The sequence below is a fragment of the Schistocerca gregaria genome, chromosome 9 (assembly GCF_023897955.1).
Source record: "Schistocerca gregaria isolate iqSchGreg1 chromosome 9, iqSchGreg1.2, whole genome shotgun sequence".
Lineage (NCBI taxonomy): Eukaryota > Metazoa > Arthropoda > Insecta > Orthoptera > Acrididae > Schistocerca > Schistocerca gregaria.
In genome coordinates, this window is record NC_064928.1 from 25,555,178 (window position 1) to 25,581,144 (window position 25,967).

A 25,967-nucleotide genomic window follows, 5' to 3' on the forward strand; every position below is an offset into this window, starting at 1 on the left:
TAGATATATATAAAGATTGATTCCCGGTGCATGTGAGATGACGAGATTTTTCCTTTTGATTTGCTGTAGTCGGGATGTTACTCATTAAATATATATCAGTTGTGTATAACAACATAGGCGTGCTTATAAGTAAGTGATTATAAAAGTGACCGAAAGTGAGAAATAGGCATGTATAATTAATAATTTAGCTCAAACGACGACGGCTTGGTAGGAGCAAGAGTAGTCCAGCGTTTCGCTGTCTAATCAAACCGGGGGCAAAGAATAGCTGTACATCTTTGTCTCCTTCCTTCACTTTAATTGGCTGCGACGAGAGACGTTAAACTACTCTCAGGGACGCAACAACCTGGCACACGAGAAACAAACGTGGCTGGTTCTACTTTTTTGTCGTGTCTGTTCTTTTAGGTGCGCTCAATCACCACAGTTTAATTAGAAACGAGGGAAAGGTTAAGTTGCGGAGCGCATTGCCAACCAAAGTTGTCCTCCTTCGGCGGCGTGTCGAATTCTGCCTGTGGATCTCGCACAGGTTGTAGCCGCAGTATGTATTGGCAGAAGTTAACACTAGTTATGTTTTGTACTTTTCATTCATGAGTGAGGAAGAATTACAGCCCCACCCATGTTTGTGCGAACTTTTATCTCTTTAAGAGCACACGGATGTTTTACGTTATATGGGGCACCAATGAGGGGCAAAGAATGAAACTTCCACTCTACAGCGGAGTGTGCGCTGATATGAAACTTCCTGGCAGACTAAAACAGTTTGCTGGACAGAGACTCGAACTCGGGACCTTTGCCTTTCGCGGGCAAGTGCTCTACCAACTGAGCTACCCAAGCACGACTCACGCCCCATCCTCACAGCTTTAATTCCGCCAGTACCTGGTCTCCTACCTCCCAAACTGTACTGAAGCTCTCCTGCGAACCTTGCAGAACTATGTCCTTTCTTTCAGGAGTGCTTGCTGGCCCTCCAAGGTTGGCAGGAGAGCTTCTGTAAAGTTTGGAAGGTAGGAGACGCGAGGTACTGGCGGAATTAAAGCTGTCAGGACGCGGCGTGAGTCGTGCTTGGGTAGCTCAGTTGGTAGGGCACATGCCCGCGAAAGGCAAAGGTCCCGAGTTCGAGTCTCTGTCCGGCACACAGTTTTCATCTGCCAGGAAGTTTCAATTAGGGGCAAAATTTGCCTGTGATAGAATAGGCAATAAATCTTGTAATATGTATTTAAGGGATTGTGTTTCCAGTGTGAGATTAGTTTAAAAGTGCTCAGTGACATGATAACTAAACACGTAATATTTGGAAATCTGTCCCAGACGTTTAAGATGATATAGTAATTTTCTCTGGTAAAAACAACAGTGGTCGAAACTTGGACAAGGAAAGTTTGAATAAACTAGAATTGTAAAGTCCGTACTACGTCCAGAATTTTTATTTAGTCTTTGATCTCGAATTACTGCGTAATAAATTCTTGTACTTGGACAAAAAGTTTCAAAAACAGAAATAAAAACACTTGTACAAATATAGGTTATAATGCATTGAAAACTTGCCTGAAACACACCCCAATCGGATAGAATATTGTTATTTACAGATATCATTTTCCCTCCACACACAAAATGTTTCATTCTGAATTATCTACACAGATGGCAATGACCTCCACATCCAGAGGGGTTGGTATGAATAGATTAATGGAGATACTATAAAAGAGAACAAAGTAGTAATAAATTTACGTGAGGAAACGGAAGTCTTCTGAATGAATTACTGATGTTACTCCGTGCCAATGTTACCAAAAGAGATCGACACCATGACAAGGCTGCCAAATGAAATTTAGATTCGATTTGAATTACGGTCACAGGTAGTACCAGTCTAGGGAAAAATACGCCCTTGAGCATAAAAGTTGTATTTATTTCCAATTTTTAAAATTTTGTGTTTGGCAAATATGCGATATAGTGGATCTCGTCGTAACGTCACAGTAGGTGCTGACTCCATTGTATACATCACAGCTGCACCTTTTCCGGAGCTTTTAGTTATGCCCGCATGCGACTTCTATACCTTGGACATGAAAATAGCAACAATTTTCTCATTGCTGTACATTCGCACTGTGATTAGAGTATTTGAAACTGGACTGTTCGTGAATCCGTATATTCAGATATGTTGGAAATATGTTTCAGCAAGATGCGTTAGAAGCAGTATCTGAAGTCAAGTCTTATCATCGTGCGTTATAGCGAAGAAGCGTTTCTGTGCTTTATCACTGAGAGAGCATATTTCGTTTGAAAGTAGGAGACTAATTTGTGTTTACTAGTAATGTTAAAGTTCTTACTTTTATTCGCTCTAAACTGTAAAATTTTCCGCGTACAAATTAGCGCCCTGTCGTTGGTTAAAGTGCAGATTCCAACAATTGTGTGAAGTAACATTGATATTCGTGGTCGATCCTGTGAAGGACGTATGTACTTCAGTTAAAATTAAAGATGTTTTATACGTTGAAGAGGACCGATGGCAGGTAAGCGTTAACAGAAGTTATATGCAGCAATTGTATAGTCTAGCCAATAAGGGTGACGTGTGTTGAAATGCTGTATGCACCACAGTGCGATGGAACAGTAAGGTAGCTTTTTACGTCGTCGTCTTAGTATTATTTCACATGTTTTAGAAGTTATTATTACCGAAGAATTGAGCAAAAGCCAGAAGCAGACCTCGGTGGTAGTAATAGGTGGATAAACTGTACCACCGATTAAGGGTGACGTGTGTTGAAATGCTGCATGCACCACAGTGCGATGGAACAGTATGGTAGCTTTTTACGTCGTCGTCTTAGTATTATTTCACAAATTTTGGAAGTGTTTACTACCGAAGACTTGAGCAAAAGCCAGAAGCAGACCTCGCTGGTAGTAATAGGTGGATAAACTGTACCACCGATTACAATTAGAGCAGCGCTTTCGTCATGTTGGGTTTTGCTGGCTTGTCCAGTCATTATAACAGACGATAATGAGAGACAAACATTCCGAATATAACATAGTACGAAGTGTGGTGTTGAAGACCTGAGGATCTCATATAGTACTGCAGTGCCGGTGGCGTTGTGATATTTCTTGTCATACCGACCACTCCCACACCCGAAATAAAGGCTGAACAGTAACCCAGTGGCATTACTAAAATAGTGGAGGAAAGGACGGAAAATGGGTAGGTAACCGTCTGATGTAGGTAACTCATTGGATCTATTAGGCATAATACGAAAGGACTGGGCTTTTCAGAACGGAAATCGACAGATGGAACTCAGTCAGCGGATGGGAGTGTCCTGGTGTACTCTAATGTTGTCTGCCTCTCTACTCTGCCGTTCTTGGGCTATGAGCCAGGGCAATTTTAATTTTACCTCGCATAAAGGCCACAGAGGCTGAAGGGAGGGGTCTTCTGGCAACCGATTCGCGGTCTCTCGTCTCCTTCCCTCCCGCGCTTTGCTCCTTCCCCATCGTACTAGTCATCGCTGGCATTGTGACGTAGCCTGGGCGACCTACAGAGCTTCATAATGAGCGCCGCAGGCTAGGTGCTAGCCGTATTAGTAATAATGGTGGCCTGACTGCACGCCTCGCGTCGCGTGGCTAGTATATTATCTCCTGACGGAGCCGGGCAAGGGCACAAAATGGCGGCGCGTCGGTCGCGTAACCCACATCTGGCTGGCGGCGGCATAGCTGCGCGCGCAGCCAGGAAGTGCGTGACGTCACGGCTGCGCGCGCAGCCCGTCCTGTCGTGCCGCGCCTAGCAGGGTCCCAAGGTTACGCGCTTCGTTCACAGGCCTTTGTTACGTAACGCCCGGCCCAAACTACTGACACGTGACGCCTCGCAGCAGCTGTTCGCCCTGAAAAGGACGTCTGCTACGACGTTGTCTTTGATGTTTCGCCTGCTTTAGAGTAGCCTCGTCCAGCTTATCGTCACGCATGCAGTGTTCTGCAATTGCTGCTACCAGTACTATGGAAAATAAGTTCGCCGAGCTGGAATAAGTCCGATTCATTCCAGAAGAAGCAGGAGGAGAGAGGGGCCGCGACTATAACGTCACTTACTAACAACTGGGAGCTTTTCCATGTCGCAGGGGGTTTCCTATATAATACTGCGTAGTGGTCGTGTAGGAAACTCACTCGAGTTATAGCTGTAGAGCGTATGTCATGATAGAACTGGATCATTAGATCCCGAACTGGAAGGAAAATAAACATGGACATTAGGGGCCATTTGAAGTGTATTAGGCAGGCGGCGACTACTAAGAGTATCGTCATTCAGAAGTTGTGGCAGTTGCATGTGGCTAGTTAAGGACGAACAGAGTGGCGTGCGTCTGTCGTTACGGAAAGGAAGAACCGGTTATTGCGTGTGTCAATGCTTTTGTGTGTGTGAGAGAGAGGGGGGGGGGGGGGGGCGCTTGCAGGTACAATATTGCCAACATAGACGAAAGCACGAGAGAGATTTACTGTAAGACTGCGAAATAGCGTTGCAAAGTGGTACCCATGTGGTGCCATAGATCAAAACAGCAGGCATATAAGGAACATAATTACACGTAATGAATACAAGGCACTTCAAAAATGAAACTTTTAATTCGGAAATGTCATTTCAGTACCTTACCTTCGAAAGTATGTTATTGTGAATTTACGCGTATTGCAATTGACAATGAAGACGAAGGACTGTCTTACTACTGCTGAGGTGGAAGTTGCTTGTTTGACAGGTAACAACGTTGCCTATCTTTACACTACATACGGAACGTACACACGAAGAACACCGATAATACTTCTGTGAGCAAACTTACAGGAACGGAAAAACGATATCGCTTCTATACTAGACTCTGTAGGCAATCTTAACACGCCAGTTGCAAGTAAGACATCTATTTCACGCTCATGACCCATTCTCGCCGCGCTATACGCTAGCGATGCCGCTTTGTTAATTCGTTTTCCATACAGCGAGGCTTTGCGCCATGTTGGTCTGAAATTGTACAGTCTGCCAAATGCTATCTGCTAAATGTGTCCAGCGTTATTACTTCGCGCGACTATTGCATTTGTAGTCCGATAGCATACAGCAGCAGCTGGGTTTACCGGTATAACGCATCAGTGCCCTAAATTTCCAGATTGCTTCAAGGTCTAGCACATAGAAGTGCGCTCTTAAAGAAAAATTGACTGCCAGTAGACTACATAATTACTCGGGAGACGAAGCCGTTTCGAACTTCCACTTTTCCGGAGGCAATTTATCAATTACGATTTGCGACATTTCTCATATAATGTCTCATCCCTTCTCAGTAAAGGGTGCTTTCGAAGAAAGTCTCATAGGTTGTTTATCTGATTTCGCTTAAGAAGTGACACCTTCCCTACACAGATTACAATATTTTACTACCGTTACATGTAGCACCCCAGCATATTGACTATTAAAAAAGTTCATTTGTATGTGTGTATAAACTCGCCAGAAAAAAGTTTGAAATATACAATATGGATACTTCTTTTGACGTTTTGGAACATTACGTTATCATTACCACTAATTTCCCACGAATAGGACGGCTTCAGTAACTTGAAATACAACTTCTGAAGCTATACTGGGACAATCTTTAAACGTCTGGCGTAAGTTAATGTGATGTTTCTTCACCAGTTTTTTCACCTGCTACATGGTAGAACAGTTTCATAGCAAAAAATAGAGCACAAGAATGTACTTCTCATTATCTGTAGAATATCTGTGTTTCTGTGCTTTTCATTTATAAAAATGCAAAGTAGTCACTCCGTGTGGCAACGGAGAAAATATCTGCGTTCGTCTCAAAACAAGAATTTGGCCACGCAAACAGGATGCTCGTTTTGAGTGCTGTCATTTGACGCTACATTATGTTAGACTAGTTATGAAATTGTGCTCTCGTGCAACGTGCATTATTCCATTTGGAGTAATCTTCTGGGACCTCCAGACGCGCAGTTTATGCTACGTCTTCGCCTTTGCAGAAAGAGAAACGCAAAGATGCTTTGAAAAAGGACGGCAGCGGATTTTCGGTGAGAGCTGGCAACGCTGCAGTTGAAGTGCAGGCTCTGAATTTATTGATCCTGCGCTGCTGTTGCTGGCCAGCAACGTCACAGCTTTCCTTCCTCTGATACAGCTGTCGTTAACGAAAGTTTAAACTGCGGTTGTAGATTGATATTTCCATTTGATGAGAAATACAGAACTTCAAAAAAGGAACAGAAAAAATTATAAATCGTGCGAACTAAGAATTTTTCAAATATGGTATGCATTCGGCATGCACTCACCTATCGTGTTAAGAAGCTAGAAATATTGTGTGCTTAATTGGCAATATCATAATACTGCGTGAGGTAACTGCTATCAGAGCCCTGGTCTACAGATTCTGTTAAGTTTGGGAAAGAAAAAAAAAAAAAACGTGAAAGCCCTCTTACCAATATACGAGGAGCGGTCACCAGAGCAAATAGTCACTAAGCCATCTTTCACGTCGTATTTCACATGATTTACATATAGCTTATCGTCTATTAAGAAAAAAACGAAACTAACTTTACGAGAGAACTTAATTAGAGCTATCTTTATATTTTTTAATTTGCTAAGTTTCTGAAGTATTAGAACTGCGTCCATTCTCAGTGTTTATATTTTCCTTCCTAAGTAATATGGCGTTTCACGTCGTTTGACTCATATCAGTCGCCGTAAAATTTCCATCAATATGAATAATAACGCAACGACGGTTTCCGAACATTCTCACACAACATGCACAGACGCTTACACCACCACTACAAAGGCAAATCGTAAGGTTAGTTTCAACACGACAGTGATTTCTACAATAGACGTGGCCGTTTTAGCGGCAGCAGGTACGCCTAATTTTTGTAGCTTACGAATAATTATGATGTAAAGCCGTCTTTGTTGTTGTATGTCACAAATAATTTCAAAATATTGTTATATGCGTGGGCAGAACTTGGCGACTGGTGCTGGAACAGCCGAAGTAGTAGTAATTATAGGAAACAATCGCAAACTATTGGTGATTGTACTGATTGAAACCGGTTTCAGATGCAACAAATGCGTTGAATTATGGTTATTTTAGTAGATTGGAAAAGTGCTGAAGTGATCAGGAATGCCGTACTTGGCGTGATTGTACGGTTAAAATACACAAAAATTCATAATATTGCAGGAAATATGTTATAGGTGATGTTAATTAGAAGCCCTTTTTTATTTGTTAGTTTTTCTAAGAGTTCAAGGGAATCCGGAGAGAGAGAATTGTGATCAGGCTGATGTGGACACTTCTGTCTCGCGTTAGCTATTTTAAGAGAAGCCGACAACTACCATTTGACCTGAGATTCACCGGATACGAATGTTTTTACGTAATGTAGAATGTTGAGCTGCCAGTTAATTATTCCCTGTTAGCCCCACCTGTAGCCTCATTTCGTGTGTTTTTATTTCGTTACATACGCAGCGGCAACAAGCTGCATCCACAGAAAGCTCAGCGCCGACAGTTAGTGGCCTTGACTAGTTTCCGCCCGCCGCCGCTCTTGGCGCTGCAGTCGCGTTCCCGTTCCGGAAGTTTCCGTGCCGATTGGAGAGCTGGGAGTGTCTGCCGTTATCTTGGCCTCGTTGTTTGCTTGTGATCGGAGATTGTTGGCTCCTGTTTGTTTTGGAGAAGCACGACACGTCACGTACAGCTGTGCCTGCTGACGCAAGCGCTGCGTCTTGGAACATCGCCGCACTGTACTTTGATTACTGATATGGAAGTGCCCTCTGCGAGTGCAGCTACAAGAAAGTGCTATAACAGTGCGTTAGTTGTTCATATTAACTTGAACACTTGAAAAATAATTTCCTTTTATATGCAAACATGGTACAAAAATTGTTTCCTTTTATTACCATGGCATGACTGTCAGTACTTTGAAGAGATCTAGCAGGTAGCGGCGTCTCCTTTGAATGGTGGACGTAACAATATAGCCCCTGGTTGCACATTCATTTCAACAGATTTGATGCTTGGAACCGAGCACTTTTTATGACCGGACTCTTGTCGCTAGATCATAGGTTCCTCCATTGGTCTTCTGATACCGAATGCCGGCCGCGGTGGTCTAGCGGTTCTAGGCGCGCAGTCCGGAACCGTGCGACCGCTACGGTCGCAGGTTCGAATCCTGCCTCGGGCATGGATGTGTGTGATGTCCTTAGGTTAGTTAGGTTTAAGTAGTTCTAAGTTCTAGGGGACTGATGACCACAGCAGTTGAGTCCCATAGTGCTCAGAGCCTAACTAACCTAAGGACATCACACACATCCATGCCCGAGGCAGGTTTCGAACCTGCGACCGGAGCGGTCGCGCGGTTCCAAACTGAAGAGCCTAGAACCGCTCGGCCACTCTGTCCGGCTAGTCAATTGTTTCGTCTATGGTCCACTAGCTGCGTAGTAACGCCTTTGGAAGCACATGAAATCACTATGAAGGAGCTGGTGTACTCTTAAGATCGGAATGTAAGTTCGTCTAGGTTTTTTTCAAAGCTGACGTGAACAGAACTCTGCGGTGTACGTACGTGATTGAGAGGTCCATATAGGCAGGTGAATAAGATGCTGTTACTTAAACTCAGCTTGAGAAATCTCCCATTAAGGAAATTCACTGACTGATTTAAACGAAATTCACTGACTGATTTAAACACTGGACGACGACAGTACGGTGTAGTGAATTTGAAGTCATGATTAATAGCTGTTCCGAAAACGATAAAGTTAAGATTCGTGTATGCACCGCCTACTGTAACAGGATATACTATTCATAGAGCTCAGTTTGGAAGAGGACATGAAGGATGCAGCAACTCTTGAATGTTTTATCAGCTTAATAGAATTTCAGAGCCAAAACGTATCAATAATGATTTTAAACTTAAATCTGTTAGTCTGCAATTTGTTAAAGGTGTTTCGCATACACATGAAATTCATTGTTTTCAGACTCTTCTAATTTGCAAGCTGCACTCTGTGAGCAGTACCCACATGTTGGCTGTGTTACTTCGAATGCTTGCTAAAGAAAAGTGCCATACAACCTATTCCTCGTTCTCAGACTAAGAGAACTAGGTCATTATGTCTGGAACATTGAGTTACCTATTTCATAATCACGACGTGAAAGGAGGGAAGAGATATAGAGTGGATGTTTGTGCAGTCTTGAGAAAAGTATTCTCGTCGCGTATCCTAGTATCCCAATCACAAGACACCTGGAAAGAACATTCACAGACCTCGGCCGTGAACCCTAATACCAGAATCATGTATGCTGATACTATGGCGACGGGAGTATTTCCGAAGAACCTCGTATCAGATTCTGGCACACTATTTAACGACAGCGGGAAGCGGTTAGGTTAGTGGGCGTGATCTTTGTCCTCTGTAGCTGATGATTCTGCAGGATACCGCAGAAGAGGAAATTCCTGAAAGAGGACAAGGACGCATTGTAGCGTGTGTCGTCAGAAACTTGCTCTTGGCGGCTTGGCAGAATGACAATCGTAGAAAACACGCAAAACATGTTTTCACACTTAAAAAACGCGAATCTGTGGTTTAGTCAGAACGGCCATATCCTATTGGAATCTGAGTTGGTTGCAGAACTGGATGAAAAAGATAGCCAAACGAAAGATTTAAGTTAAGATCGAAGAAGACCACAGAAGCTTGTTACCGATGACATTTAAATCAGTGCTGTAAAATACAAGAATGTCTATTAAAAATTAGGAAAAACTCCTGTTGGGTAGGCTGCACTGGATGAAGATCTGCATAAGGAAACCAGAATGTAGTTCACAACAAAACGATCTTTACATCAGTCAGATAAGATCTTTACATCATTTTGGAAACAACTAGCAGCTTGTTTAAGCAGGTGCGATAAACAAACCAGCTGTATCAGGTTCCCTTCCATTCAGAAAGTTGTTGCACTCAGCGACTGTTATATTGACTTTTATAGATTGCAGGGATCAGTCGTCATTTTTTAATTTTTTTGTGCAGATCTAGATTTCGGCTAGAAGCTAGCGATTCTCAATGCACTGTTATTTTCGCTCAATGCATCATGTATTTACCTGTTGGTTGGGCTTCATCCACAGTTCATTGAATACTCACGTATTCAATAAACTGTGGATGAAGCCCGACCAACAGGGAATTACATGCATTGAGCGAAAATATTAGTGTATTGGGAATGACTAGCTTCCAGCCGAAATCTAGATCTGCACAATAAAATTTAAAAACGACAAATGATCGCTGCGATCTATAATTTACAAACAAGCTGCATCTTGTTGAAAGATCCGCCACGCAGTAATCCGGCTGAAGTATCCCGTTAACGTTGCGACAGACTTGACGTTCCCCGGCAGCGACTAGTCAGAGCTGGGCGAGCCGCCGAGTGCGTCGGGCAGTACCTGCGCGAGGTCGACGGCCGCGTCTCGCCGTTACGTCACGCGCGCTCATATGGCGCTGTGGGCGCGTGACGTCAGAGGACAGGGCATGGCATTCAGGCCGGAGAAAGCGGCCCAGCTGAGGCCGCGCCAGCCGTCCGCTCCCGCCACATTCGTCATCGCTGTTGCACTGGACGCAGGTGTGTCGAGGGAAAGTCACGCCACGGCGCGGAACGAGCCACTGGTTTGAGGTTAAGTGACAAAGTGGGTCTTGGTGACCGTCTCTCGAATATGGCTCTCCTTACACTTTTCCATCCAAAACGGTCTTTAGCTACCCTTGTCAGTCACTAAAATTGCTTTCTGATCATCTATCCACCTTCCATTACGATCTTCCCGGATTTATCTACAGGAAACCAGCAGAGAACGACGTTAATCCATCAACTATTCTCCTCGCTACTTAGCCACTACCACCCATTTTTCATTGTAACTGTAATGGCCTATTACATTTCAGTCTAGTACGTAAAAAGTTACATACATGGTCTGTAAACAGCTGTTAAATGTATGTACTTAACGTTAGAGGGTTCTTGCCGTTCGAGTCGCGTATGGAACGCGAGAAAAATGGCCGCAGATATGCATCTGTTCTTGTCAAATGCATTTGTCAAATCTTGGCTTCACTGCCACTACGGAAAAAATACTAAGGGGACACGTGTTTCTAGACTCAGGGGACTCAAGTGTGTTCCTAGATTCACCACTCAATACTGGTACTTTACTTAACTTTCGTCGAATACTTCACGTTCATCTTCAAGCATACGTCAGTTCATCTTTCGCATAGTATCAGTGGTTATGTCCCATGTCTCAGGCAAACTTCCGACCATCAGTGCTGCCCATATTTGTGTATGTTCGATATCCCACATTACAACTATTTGGTATGAGTCACATTTCAGCAGTGTTCTAACAAGGGACGCATAAGGGTTTCGTAAGTGATCTGCTGTACATAGACTGAACCCTACTATTATGCAAGGATCGTAATGCGAAAGGCGAATGAGGAGACCGTATATAGAACACCAGTGCGACCCATTCTTGAGTGTTGCTTCTGTATGTGGGATCCCCCACCACGTCGGATTATGGGAGACATCGAAGCAGTACAGAGACGAGATGCTAGATTTGTTCCCAATAGCTTTGATAAACAAGACAAATATTACGGAAATGTCTCCGGAACTCAATTGGGGTCCCTGGAGTGAATTGCGACGTTCTTTTTCGAGGGACGATATTGAGAAAATTCAGAGAACTGAGCTGTTTGCAGAACTATCCTATTGCCGCTAACATACATTCCGCGGAAGGACCATGAACGTAAGAGAAATTGGGGCTTGTACGGAGGCATATAGTCGGTCTTTGTGTCCCATACTCTGCAAGTGGAACAGGGAGGGAAATGATTACTAGTGGTGCAAGCCCCTCCGCCAGGCAACGTACGGTGGTTTGCTGAGTATGTAACCAGATGTAGATCCTACCAAATAAACCGAAGCCTGCCGTGTACCTCATCTCTAACTGTGATAATTTCGTTCCATATCCATGCTTCCCTGCTCGGATTGACTGTCGCACGTGCATCGAAAATCGTGCTCACACACGTTTGTTCTGGATGCTTTATCAACATTTATGAGCCAAATTGCTGAAGGCATGTTTCGCTAGTAAATGTCGCGAATATTGGAATGGATCTGCTGGATTAAATTCTTTTATACTCTCTGGATATGACTCTAGATTCCCACCTTCAAGGTCCTGTTGAGCAGAAGTCTAGAGTCATATGGCAGCTGATTAACTGAACAGGTAGGCGTACTTTTCACTAAGTGATTGCATGGTATCCTCCACTCCAACTCTACATACATTTGTCATGCAACATTTAATTAACATTCAAGGCGGTTCAGGTGTGTTTCCTTATAGAAAAAAGCAAAGCTACCCTGAATCCAAAAGTCGCTATGAATGTAATAGTGCCTTACTATATGTATGGTCCTACTGGAAATTGTGTACCCTTGCCTTTGAACCGAATTACTCAGCTACTTGTAGGGTAGCTACAGTTACATTTAGTCCTTGAACCACAATGCTGCTTGGCATATTTGACATACGCAGACCACTGCCAGAGACGAAAGAAGTGATATATGACAGAAAATTCGAACCCCTGACTATATGTTTTTGTCATTTACCCACCGAGACAATAAGTAATATTGTAACTTTTGTTTTAAAATTTGTGCTATGACTAATAAACAACTGGATTATTCGTTTTAACGAGCACATAACCCTCCCCCCCCCCCCCCGTTTAAACCCTACAGCAGGAAGCAGGACAGGTGTGTTGTTAGCTGCGAGTGTGTTGTAGGGGTGGACTGAAACCGGCTGTCCCGCGGCCAGTAGGCAGCGAGCGGTAGAACGTTGCCCTCCGTTACTCGACACCGCTCGCTAACTGTGCGCCCGAGTAACCGAATCTGCCTAAGAGACTTCCGCAAAGTACGTCTGCACGCAGCCGTTACCCTCTCCAGCAACGGCGCTTTCCTACTTTCCGTGCCATTTGTGACTCCCCCCCCCCCCCCTTTCCCCTCCCGATGTGTTTTGAGTACCTCCAATACTTAACGTTCGCAGCGCACTCGTGTACGCGGATGAATAACAATGCCAAGGGTCTATTAATTGCCGAGGATTAACCCTTCAGATCTCCAGTTCTGGCCTTACTTCGTTAAGAGTTTAATCTAAAACGACCAACTCATTGACAGTGGGTGAGCGTTTGCTGGAGGCATACTCTTGCGCTCTTAGAACACAATATCCAGCGCGAGGGGGTGACACAAACTACAGCTGATGTAGATGTTTGTACTTACCAGATATGTTCACTTAATAGTGGGCTCTTCCAGTGTAGAACCGGTCTGGCACCACACACATCTTGAAGGATATCTTCCTTTCAGTGCCCTCTTACACATTTCTCTGCGTTGTTCGTTATTAGAGAGGGTACACGGAAGCAACCGTTCGCCACAGAGGAATGCGGAGCAAATATGATGTATGCGGTGTGAAGTTTTCCCGGCGTATTTCTAATTTGAACAGTTCTCGGGTATCCGACCGGGTAGCGATTACGGTGGTACCCGGGTGGATACTCGAGAATTGTTCAAATTCAAATATGATATCTTGTGAATACCGTTTGTCTGGGCGCTATAGATTTAGAAAACCATTTTCCAATGATTTTATTTCGGGATGAGAATTTAAGCAGTGCTGTTGTTTAAAATACTTGCCAAATTCCGTTTGTTGAAGCTCCCAGTTTAGCAAGATTGATGCTGCCGCGTCCTCAGGTATTTCGATGTGGACTTTTACAGCCGTAAGGCAAAGAATGCAGCCAGCATCCACATAACGTTGGCTGCATAAAGGTCCATGCAAGAATTTCTTCGTGAACGTATGTCGATAGCGCTGTTTGGCGTCACATACAGTGTTACTTTTCGCATGGTGCTTAGTTTTCCAGTGTCGCGGTTCAAATATAATTGAAGACTGATAGCTTACAATTTGCTGTAATTATCAAAGTTAACACAAGCTGCGACATGGTCGCGAATGGAACAGTGACCCGAAAATTTAGAATAAATTTCTTTTGTTTCACGTCTGTGGTCACACACTCGTATGTGCTCAGACTACTAGGCTTTGGTCAGCAATGACCATCTTCCGACCTGTTTCATGTCCTAATATACTGGTGCCAGAATGACATCGTGTTTAGCATTTGGAGATGCCCCTATGGCTCCGCTGTATTAGGACATGCTTTTATAAAACAGATCTGAAGATGGTCATTGCTGACAGAAACCTGTAGTCTGAGGTCTGAGGACCCCAAGTTTGACGAGAGAAATTTATTGTATCAAAGTTAAACTGCGTGAAGATATAGTAATCCACCAAAACTAGTAGCATTTAATAGAGGATATTGTCAGAGGTGGAATTTTATTTGTGGGATTTGAAAACGATCACCGTCACGTCACACGTGTGTAACCTAATCAAATGTTTCTTATGCTTGGATTTTCGATCTGTGAAGGCGGACGGGCGTCTTCGACTTTCTTCATAGGCTTTGAAGGTCAGTGCGTGAACATGACTTGTCTAAATAAATATGATGCACTTGCCTAAAACACACGAAATAAATGTCTTAATACCCATGTATATAAAATTTCCACCTTTTCAACAGAGCCGTTCGCAGCGTTCCAATTTTGTAATCAACGAGGTTCATGCATCACGCAACTTGTTTTTACTTTTATTTGAATTCTATATGTATCATCGCATTGAAATGCTCATTAATTTATTATTACTGTTATTATTCGAACTTGGCCAACTGAAGACCGCACGAAACAGCTGATTTATTACATTCTTTTCCAATTCTTTGGCTTCCCAGTACTTCATTCTTGATCTCTGTTCTGTTTTTTTACCTGTCCTTCTCCCTCGTCTCGTCTCTTCGTTTTAGTCTGGAAACCCGTGACTTTTCTGTAACTCTTCTTTGACTGTATACCTGTTTACTATGTGTCTGTTACTTCAAACTCTTGTAGATCTTTCGTAACTTCTGTAAACCTTGACGTTTGTGATGTTGGGTTTTTTGTCAAAGAAGTACAGTCTATTTTAAGTTTTTTCATACACCTCGTTGCTTCAAATTATTGGTATTATTTAGATACTTTGGACCCTAAATTAGGCCGATGTGTGGGTGAGATATCGGACAGCTGACGAGTGCAGCAGGGCTATAAGGCTGGCTCGGACACCTGTGTGACGACACTTGTCCAGCGGTTGGCCCGGTCATAGCTAACGGCTGCCTAACGGTCTCCACAGCGGCTCCCGCGGCCAAAAAATGCACCGTTACTTTTTCAGGCTCTCACTGGCACCCAGGTTTCCTGTCCCGCTATTCAACCGCCTACCCGAGTCTGCTTACGTGCCGCGTTGGAACCACCTGGTAGATACACGCGGCCGTCGGAGGGTAACGGATGGTATCAAGTCGCACGTGCGAACATTGGCACAGGTGTTCGCATAAAGCGCGACACTATGCATGTTATCAACCTGCAGACTGAATGCAACGCGATTTTCCTCTTCTGGATTTGGGTTTCAATTTTCAGTGCGTCATAATATTTTTTTGTCACTCGGCTATTATCTAACAATTATTTGTTAACAGCCAACATGCTAAGTTGCATCGGTGTTTGGAGTCAGCGTTAAACTGTAGGTACCTGTACAACTGACCAGTTCATATGTCGGTGAAAGCCAGAGGGCGTCACACTAACTTGGTAGGACCGTGCCAAACAAAACACTGTGGTGTTCAAACTAACCTAAGGGTTGATGACAGCCCAATTTTAATTTAGTCTCAATTATTTCATTCTGTACGCCATGTTGTTCAACTCTGTGTACCATCAGCCATCTTTGTGTGCAGTAAATGTCTACGTCCGTACTAGAGAGTTACTGTATATACGGCAGACTGCACTGCGTCCAAGTGATAGTACGTCTCAGCCCTCTTCAGTCCACGAACGGAGCTAAGGAAAAAATCGCTTTATGCCCTCGTGAACCGCGATCTATGAAACTTTCCAAGACAGTTTTGCTCATTCTGATCACATGTATAATATTTTAAATACGCTATCTAATACTATCTCGTACCCAACTGTAGGGACTCCCTGAAGGTACGCCTTGCCATGTTGGCGTAGCACAGGCACGAACAAAGAACCAATTCGTTTGTAGCTTCACTTGTCAATTGCACGATGCTTTAATTCCTCTTGTTACAAGTGGCCGTGATTCACACTTGCAGGTGAGATAAACTGCTTCCTTAATCCCACACCGTTTTCGGTCTTAGGTGAAAATAGTTTTCACTTAAAAAGTGCTTGAAAACTTTTTAGCTTAAAGTGTATTTTTTCATATTATTACATGGTATTGACGTTTTTCAGTAACTCCACGTCATAGACTATAATAATTTAATTTTCATTCTCCATTTGTGCGTCTATAAATATGCTTCATTATTTCTTCTTCTAATTAATATCTTATATATTTTAGAAAATCACAAGTTCAGCTACATCAGGTGGAATTGAATTTATAGGAAGTGTGTTAGGTATGAAAACGGCGATGTTACTTTTGGAGTTGAGTTTAAATGTGGTCACATGAGCTGTTATTCAGTAATCTTATCCGTAGTATTGCGTAAAAGACATACTGTCACGTGTCTTCAGGCTTCTAATCCGTTATCTATTATAGGCCAGTTTCTTCATACCAATGTTTGCTCAGTTTAGTGAACCTTTCTTATCACTGGTCAAACGGCTGTGTCACTATCGGTGATGAATTAATTTGCTCTATAACTGATAATAGGTCACATATGCTTTCTTCCGTATCATCAAGGCGAAGAACCACACAGATAAAACTTAAGATAGTGTGTTTGTGATAACACAGCGCGGACGGAGGAATGTGAGAAGATTTTCATGATACTGTAACATTAAGATTTAAGGATTTCGTGCAGCAATAACCGCTCATGTGGACGAGTTCTGTGGGCCCAGTTGGTGGTGGAAGTATTGGTGAACAAATTTCTCACCCAACTTGTACATGATAGGTTTATTCAACTGCATATTTGTGATGTCTACCTAAACGCTTTATTATAAATGCTGAACACAGTGGATGGCGTGTATTATCCAAAATGTGATCCTTTGTTCGGAGCGAAAACATGGAGTGGGCTTAATGGCGATTGTTTATCATATGTTATAACTTACCTGCTCGTGCATGTAAGCTTTCCCAAAACTCTTGTGCAAGCAGTTTAAATTTTAGTATTTTTTCACATTATAACTTTAACATTCGTGAGTATACCTTCTGTAGCCCCCCTGGTCTCACTTAAAGAAATCTGAGTGAGCGACGCTGATGTGGTTGTATTAGCCGGTGCTGGCTATGAACTGTATACTATAGTTGCGTTTTCCATATCACAAATTTGTTACAAGCGTTCATGGCGTTAAGAACCGGTTTTGGCCCTTATCAACGTATCATAGTGTCAGTTTTCGGTAATATTGTACCGTCATTCGTTATGTGATACTCAGCGTGAAGTTGGTGGATGCATATTTTGTCACTTAGACAGTTGCGTGTCATTTTTGCTTCTAAAGTAATGGTGTATGTTACATGACGAGGCAACAAATCATGGTAGTTTATCCAACGAACGTCCGTGCGTAATTTGGGAGAATAAGCTTGTCACACCACCTCATATCCCATACAAACGTAAAATTGTTCTTGGCGGAGCATATTTGATACAGCGACGGTTACGTAGTCATAATACGTTAGCTATTTTGTAAACAGTTCTATTTTATATATAACACGCTTTGATTATTAATAAAACAGTGCAAATAATCAAACTCTTGTTAGAGGTGGGGGACAAAATGTTGCTTAGAAACCCATCCTTCAAAGTTTGCGTGGTGCAAAAGTTGAAATTGCGTCATCAAAATCGTTTCTTTCGCTAGACTAGGTTTGATCGACAAAGGACCTAAGACAGGTCTTAGAGTTTTGAAAAACAGTTCTCACATGACGCTACCGAAACAAAACAAAGCTAAAAAAATGTACAACCCAAAATTAAGGTGGGAACAGTTACAGGAAATACATATTCATCCATGAGCGCTAAGAATCTTAAAGATGTCCGACTCGGGCAAGTTGCAGAATCGTCTTAGGCATGGAATTTCTAAAAGGATACCATGTTAAGCAATGTTATCATAACTGTCAACTGAACTCTAAACAGCTATTGGAAGTACCATTTCTGAGATTTTAAGCAGATTGCTGTGTTTCTAAAACAGCGACATGAGTTAATGTGCATTCCAAAGTTCTGCCAACTCGTGTCATTTTACAGCAACTTGTCAATGCACTCTTCAACATCGATCTTTCTGGTGATGTCAGCGTGTCTATTTAATCGGTATCACTGTCTGAAGTGCTGAGGTAGAACTTGACTTGTTTACACGCTGTGAATACAGAAGTGTCAGGCCAGCCTTACCCGTCCGCTGCCTACTGTCAGTAAGAATCTATGAAAAATTCGTTTTACAACCCCCAAAGAGCTGATACTCGGTGCCGACGGCAAGTCGCTCCGCAGCTCCTCAGGTACGCCACTGCTTATAAACAGATAGTTTTGCATTGTCTTTCGTATGAGGTCACGCGGTGCAATGAGGCAGCGGTGAGGGCGTGCAGCAGACCAGCGCGCTGCATCCGCTCCTCCCAACGGCCGACCGCATTCTGAGCACGGGAACAAGGGAGCGCCGGCGTTTCAGTCACGCATGCGTAGTGGCGCGAGGCGGCAACCGCGCGCCGTGACGTCACGCCAGGCCGGGCTTGTTGCCGAGCGCCGGCGGTGTTGCCGCAACCGCGGAATGCGGCCCCGTCCCGGCCTGCTTGAATGGAAGCCAGGTGGTGGCCAGCTCGGCAGGTTGGGGCCATTTTTTCTGCCCGTTCTCTCCTTTTCGTATAATTCCTTTTTCCAGCGCTGCCGAGCTTAGCTGCAATCCGAGCTAGCTTTCCTTTCGCCGTCGGACGCACAGGTCGTGCAACGTCGTGGCCACGCTGCCGTGAAAACTATTTCACATTGTGCGGTATAGAATACGCTTTACGTTAGATTAAATGAAATGTCGTGTGGCTAGGGCCTCCCGTCGGGTAGACCGTTCGCCTGATGCAGGTCTTTCGATTTGACGCCACTTCGGCGACCTGCGCGTCGATGGGGATGAAATGATGATGATTAAGACAACGCAACACCCAGTCCCTGAGCGGAAAAAACCTCCGACCCAGCTGGGAATCGAACCCGGGCCCTTAGGATTGACAGTCTGTCACGCTGACCACTTTTTTTTTTCAATGTCGTTTTGTTCGCTTTTGTTCGTTTCATTTGCTCGGGGCGGACGTAAGACATCCGTTTTTTTTATTACAGAAGGCACGTAGCCCTCTGACCGAATACGCTGAGCTACCGTGCCGGCTGTCCACTCAGCTACCGGGGGCGGACTTACGTTAGATGAATTCCTGGTAGATGTTCTTTAGTTTTGGCTAGTAGACCAAGATCTGCAATAATTCAAAGAACTAAACATTAATTTTTGTGCACAGTTCAATTTTCCCAGCTACGTTACTCATAGATTATATAATGGTAAGACAGAGATTTAGGAACCAAGTTTTAAATTGTATGACATTTCCAGGGGCAGATGGGGACTCTGACCACAATCTATTGGTTATGACCTGTAGATTAAAACTGAAGAAACTGCAAAAAGGTGGGAATGTAAGGAGATCGGACCTGGATAAACTGAAAGCACAAGAGATTGTACAGAGTTTCAGGGAGAGCATAAGGGAACAATTGACAGTAATGGGGGAAAGAAATACAGTAGAAGAAGAACTGGTAGCTTTCAGGGATGAAGTAGTGAAGGCAGCGGAGGATCAAGTAGGTTAAAAGACGAGGGCTAGTAGAAATCCTAGGGTAACAGAAGAAATACTAAATTTAATTGATGAAAGGAGAAAATATAAACATGCAGTAAATGAAGCAGGCAAAAGGGAATACAAACGTCTAAAAAATGAGATCGACAGGAAGTGCAAAATGGCTAAGCAGGGATGGCTAAAGGACAAATGTAAGGAGGTAGAGGCTTATCTCACTAGGGGTAAGATAGATACTACCTACAGAAAAATTAAAGAGACCTTTGGAAATAAGAGAACCACTTGTATGAACATCAAGAGCTCAGTTGGAAACCCAGTTCTAAGCAAAGAAGGGAAAGCAGAAAGGTGGAAGGAGTATATAGAGGGTCTATACAAGGACGATGTACTTGAGGACAATATTATGGAAATGGAAGAGGATGTAGAAGAAGATGAAATGGGAGATACGATACTGCGTGAAGAGTTTGACAGAGCACTGAAAGACCTGGGTCGAAACAAGGCCCCCGGAGTAGACAACATTCCATTGGAACTACTGACGGCCTTGAGAGCCAGTCCAGACAAAACTCTACCATCTGGTGAGCAAGATGTATGAAACAGGCGAAATACCCTCGGACTTCAAGAAGAACATAATAATTCCAATCCCAAAGAAAGCAGGTGTTGACAGATGTGAAAATTACCGAACAATCAGTTTAATAAGCCACAGCTGCAAAATACTAACGCGAATTCTTTACAGACGAATGGAAAAACTGGTAGAAGCCGACCTCGGGGAGGATCAGTTTGGATTCCGTAGAAATACTGGAACACGTGAGGCAATACTGACCTTACGACTTACCTTAAAAGAAAGATTAAGGAAAGGCAAACCTCCATTTCTAGCATTTGTAGACTTAGAGAAAGTTTTTGATAATGTTGACTGGAATACTCTCTTTCAAATACTGAAGGTGGCAGGGGTAAAATACAGGGAGCGAAAGGCTATTTACAATTTGTACAGAAACCAGATGGCAGTTATAAGAGTCGAGGGACATGAAAGGGAAGTAGTTGTTGGGAAGGGAATAAGACAGGGTTGTAGCCTCTCCCCGATATTATTCAATCTGTATATTGAGCAAGCAGTAAAGGAAACAAAAGAAAAATTCGGAGTAGGTATTAAAATCCGTGGAGAAGAAATAAAAACTTTCAGGTTCGCTGATGACATTGTAATTCTGTCAGAGACAGCAAAGGACTGCCGGCCGCGGTGGTCTAGCGTTTCTAGGCGCGCAGTCCGGAACCGTGCGACTGCTACGGTCGCAGGTTCGAATCCTGCCTCGTGAATGGATGTGTGTGATGTCCTTAGGTTAGTTAGGTTTAAGTAGCTCTAAGTTCTAGGGGACTGATGACCTCAGATGTTGAGTCCCATAGTGCTCAGAGCCATTTTTTGAACCAGCAAAAGACTTGGAAGAGCAGTTGAACGGAATGGACAGTGTCTTGAAAGGAGTGTATAAGATGAACATCAACAAAAGCAAAACGAGGATAATGGAATGTGTCAAATTAAGTCGGGTGATGCTGAGGTAATTAGATTAGGAAATGAGACACTTAAAGTAGTAAAGGAGTTTTGCTATCAGCAAAATAACTGATGATGGTCGAAGTAGAGAGGATATAAAATGTAGACTGGCAATGGCAAGGAAAGCGTTTCTGAATAACAGAAATTTGTTAACATCGAATATACATTCAAGTGTCAGGAAGTCATTTCTGAAAGTATTTCTATGGAGTGTAGCCATGTATGGAAGTGAAACATGGACGATGAATAGTTTGGGCAAGAAGAGAATAGAAGCTTTCGAAATGTGGTGCTACAGAAGAATGTTGAAGATTAGATGGGTAGATCACATAACTAATGAGGAAGTATTGAATGGGATTGGGGAGAAGAGAAGTTTGTGGCACAACTTGACCAGAAGAAGGGATCGGTTGGTAGGACATGTTCTGTGGCATCAAGGAATCACCAATTTAGTATTGGAGGGCAGTGTGAAGGGTAAAAATCGTAGAGGGAGACCAAGAGATGAATACACTATGCAGATTCAGAAGGATGTAGGTTGCAGTAAGTACTGGGAGATGAAGAAGCTTGCACAGGATAGAGCAGCATGGAGAGCTGCATCAAACCAGTCTCGGGACTGAAGACCACAGCAACAACAACAACCTTACTCTATTTGCTTTGACAGTCACTGTTGTCTCTAATCAAGTCTTTAATTTAATTGGCTATCATTCTTTGTTACAATTTTTGGCGTGATCTGTCATGTTTCATTTCCGTATTATGCTGCCTTGGCTTCTGATGTCATCTGCGTCACCTCCCTCTTATAACTGTTACGGTCTTAAGGCGAACCGCGACTATCAGGTGGCGTACATATTGGGAATTTATAACAATGGCTATTTCGGCGCCAGTTGAAGCAGCTGCTGAGTTTCGCAAGTGCTGAGCGAATTAGACAAAAATAAGAAACTTGTTAAATCCCTTTTGGTATTAGACATCTTGTCTTTGGTATGTTTGGTATTTTATATGTAATACATGTTTTACAGCTAATTTAGATTTAATGGGGCTAGAGTCTCCTGTTCGCCGTTTTGTTAGCAGTATTAAAACACTTATTTGCTTCACTCTGGTTGTTTTTAAGTATAATCCATAAATTTTTCTTACAAAATAAAGTTTTCTACGCCAAGCTTGAGTGTTGTGATTTTATGATCATAAACACTATAAAACTGACAACAGAATTCTTAGTGTTTAGTGGTAAAATGCCATTCTAAGTAGCGCTAGTGAAGAGATTGTTTTGACACCTCTGAAAGAACGGTAAAAAAGGCTACAGTATCAGAGAACTCTTGACAAGCGGTTTAATACGTTTTTACGTATAAATGTACCAGCGCAATATAACTGATGGGGTGAGAGACCAACCAGTAAGATTTTCGTCACCCTGAAGAGGAACGCTGCAAACTCATAGAGAAACTTCGGTTTTGTTTCATAGTTGCTTTAGCACGCTCTGATACCCAACAGGGTTTTATTCGTGTTGACATTAGTCGTGGAAGCTTGCTCAGTTTTCAGACTTGTGAATGCATTCAGTTGTTGAAAAATATGTTTGCCTCCAAACCGTGTCATTGTGGCAGACCACAGAAATAGGTGTAAGGGAATAACCCCTGCCGTCGTGCAAGTGATTGGACGTGAATGACGTATGGAGAGCGTAGTGTGGGCGACCTTTGAAATCTGGACTTTCCGGTTGCAGTGGCTTGGACAGCCCTGGGCGGCGCACTTGACTCACGCGCTGCACAGCCACTCGCCCAGTTGTTTTTCTTGCTTGCAGACCTTTTGCTCGCTTTTGAAATAGTCTGGCTGGCTACTGGAGCCTGTTCCCTCCAGTCTCACCGCTCCCCAGTAGAACCGGTTTGACGGCGACCGCTTTTAAGGGCGTCGTGTTAAGGGGGGGGGGGGGGGGAGTAGCTACAGACAGGTAGGTCGCGACCAGACACCAGCCAACGGTGCCCCCCCCCCCCCCCCTCTTCCAATCCGGAATCCGGTCCCTCTTACGCTGCACGCAACTCAGGCAAGGCTGGCTTCGCCGGGAAGAAATCGTCGGTGAAGAAAAAATAGCGTGTAAGTAACAAAACACTAGTTGTACAGAAGAGACAAAAAACTACTCTCTAGAATACCTAATATGTTTTAAAATCACGAAATTTGCGTTGTTGCACTACACTGATATTCCAGATCATAACAAAAAAGTGAAACAAAGAAAGTACTTTTTAGAAAGCTTAATCACGTCAGATCCACAGACTTGTCAGGGTATTTATGAAAGAGAAATGTTGTTTACGCGATAGTTGAGTCTTCTGTACGACTTACCGCCATCACGTGTTTGTGGTGCTGAAAAACAGTAAAAACAACGTTTTGGAAAGACTTTATTGAAAGACTTAATGGGAACTGCTGCCAATATGCACACTGTTCATACAAGTCTGATAATGTCTGTAGATTTCTTCAAGGACAAACTGCCGAAGAAAGAACTACATCGCTCTGTCTTTACTGAAACAGTAACATCCAAGATGATTATCGTTCGTAAGGAGTGTTGCTGTAATAGCAGTGACAATCGTTAGGAAGTGCGGCTTTAAATTGTAGTAAATGGTCCCATTCCTCTTTCTTGATTTTCAGCCTTTCTTTGTATAGTTTCGGGAACAAACTTTTTTGGATATTTTTCCCGGACGTCTTGATATTTCTTGCCACACTTCGTTGAAAGTGCACTTGTAGTAAATAATAGCGTTTGGGCGGTACAGTATCGCCCTCGGGTCCCCAACGGGCACATTCTTTGCAGCTCTTCCTGGCTCAGTTGAGTCATACGCCCTCAGGTCTTTAACGGGCACATTCTTTGCAGCTCTTACCGGCTCAGTTGAATCATACAGCCACAAACGTTTCTGTGCATAGTTAGCTAAAACTTACATCTGAGCGTGACCTTTGTGCAAAAACTTTTGCGTAATAAATACTCTTGAATCAAGCGCTAATCGTAGAAGAGCGTTTGATAATATCACGTTTCTATTCTGATATGTACAGCCATTAGAACTCAAAATAACTGGGACAGGATTTTCCTTAATACCCTTCGACATTGTAGTACACAATGCAGTCAGTTCACCTTGGGTGTCATCAAACCAGTAGTACACTGCACCATAACTTTTTAAGTTATGCATTGTAAAGCAATGGACAACCAATTTTGTTTTATAATAAACTCCACTTGTCAGTAAAAGTTCTGCTACTTCACGGTCTGCTACTCCATAGTGTAGACAGTGCAGAGATTCCGCCGGACATGTTTCTCATCTAGATCTTTCTGCAATCTTGACTGCTCTTTCTGTGGTATGTGCTGCTTCGACATGTCTTCACTCAAGTTTCGGAGCCCGTAACTACAACACATGTTGCATTGGTCTTTCTTTGGGGAAAATAAGCTAAGGTTGCCCTTTTTGAAGATAAAGTTACAGATGACCCGACTCAGTGGTGAAACCTGTTCATTACCACGTTTTCGGCACGAGTCCATGCAGCTGTTTGCTTTGTACAGCATCTTGGAGGATGACTTCCTGCAGTTTCGGAAGACAGTCCAGGAGTTCCTTTGCGAATTTTTTCTTTTGCTTTATGTTTTACTCGAGAACCTAACGATCCTGAATCCTGTATGTGGAATTATCCAGCCAATATCTAACGGTCCGTTCTTCAGCGCAAAGAGTATTGAAAAACATTTTCATTTCAGACATGATTTTTCCCGTATCATTTCTCAGATAATAAACCAGCTTGCCTTTTCTCCTTGATTCACCAGTGATTTTCCCAGGACGTTTGGTTGAATTACGCCGTGAAGATCGATTTCGTAAATTTTCCTGTGATCCCATAACATCGTTTCCCAGACAGCGTTGCGAATTGCCTGCCTGTCACCAGCAGAAATTTGATGACGTTTCCTGTGAACGGATTTCTGACATCTTTGAAGTACACATCGGACCCAATTACCATGCCTCTCTTGGATTATGACGAATATTTTTGACACTTCGACTTCATTTATATCCGATATATGCTTCGACTTAATTTATATCCGATATATGCTTCTAAGCGCATTCTCAGAGTTGTGTTGGTGTTTTTCTTCCAATCGTCAGGGCGGGCTTTAGATTTCTTTTTCCTGTCACCTGTTTAAGTGCCAGCCGTGGTGGCCGAGCGGTTCTAGACGCTGCAGTCTGGAACCGGAACCGAGCGACCGTGATTTGTAGACCGGAGGCTCAATAAGATGCTGTTGGGCCAGTCGCACTGGTGGATTTCTGGAATGAAGTCTGTTGTCAACTCGGGGATATCGTCATGGAAAGGAAGTTGAAGATTATTATAGTTGAAACATTTGACTTCGGTTTTAGCAAGATGATAAATGAAAGCAACACGCAGCCATGTTTCGGAATTTATCTCTGGAAGACGCTTTCATAAGTCGTCGGAAAAAATGGGCTTTAACGTGTGCGCAAAAACAATACCGTTAAACGTATACTGTTGTGCCTGTTTGTAATCACAGGTAAAAATTGTGTTCCTGAAAGATGCTATTCCGAGCTTTCTGGAACCTTCGAGCCACCTTAAGATGTGATTCGTTTTTATCTCTGGTGGTGCTGGAGAGGCCGGGGACATCGAAGCCTGTCGCAGCACACTAAAGAGGACATGACTCCGTGTTCTTTGTTGGGACGTTTGGAAAATTTGCAACTCTGTTTCTGCTAGGTCAACTGACTCCTTGTGTTTTAAATTTATGGAACACGTTGCTATTGACTTTGAGAGACCTGACATAGTGCCATCTCCAACTGAATAATTGTGACCCGTAAGGTCTTTCAAA

At 43.2% G+C, this 25,967-nt stretch overlaps 1 protein-coding gene across 1 annotated transcript in view; it reads left to right on the top strand.

The window, feature by feature from the left end:
• LOC126291641 (interferon regulatory factor 2-binding protein 2-B) overlaps window positions 1–25,967 on the top strand; it is a 74,136-nt gene that overhangs the window by 13,152 nt on the left and 35,017 nt on the right. The gene's annotated exons all lie outside the window — the stretch shown is intronic.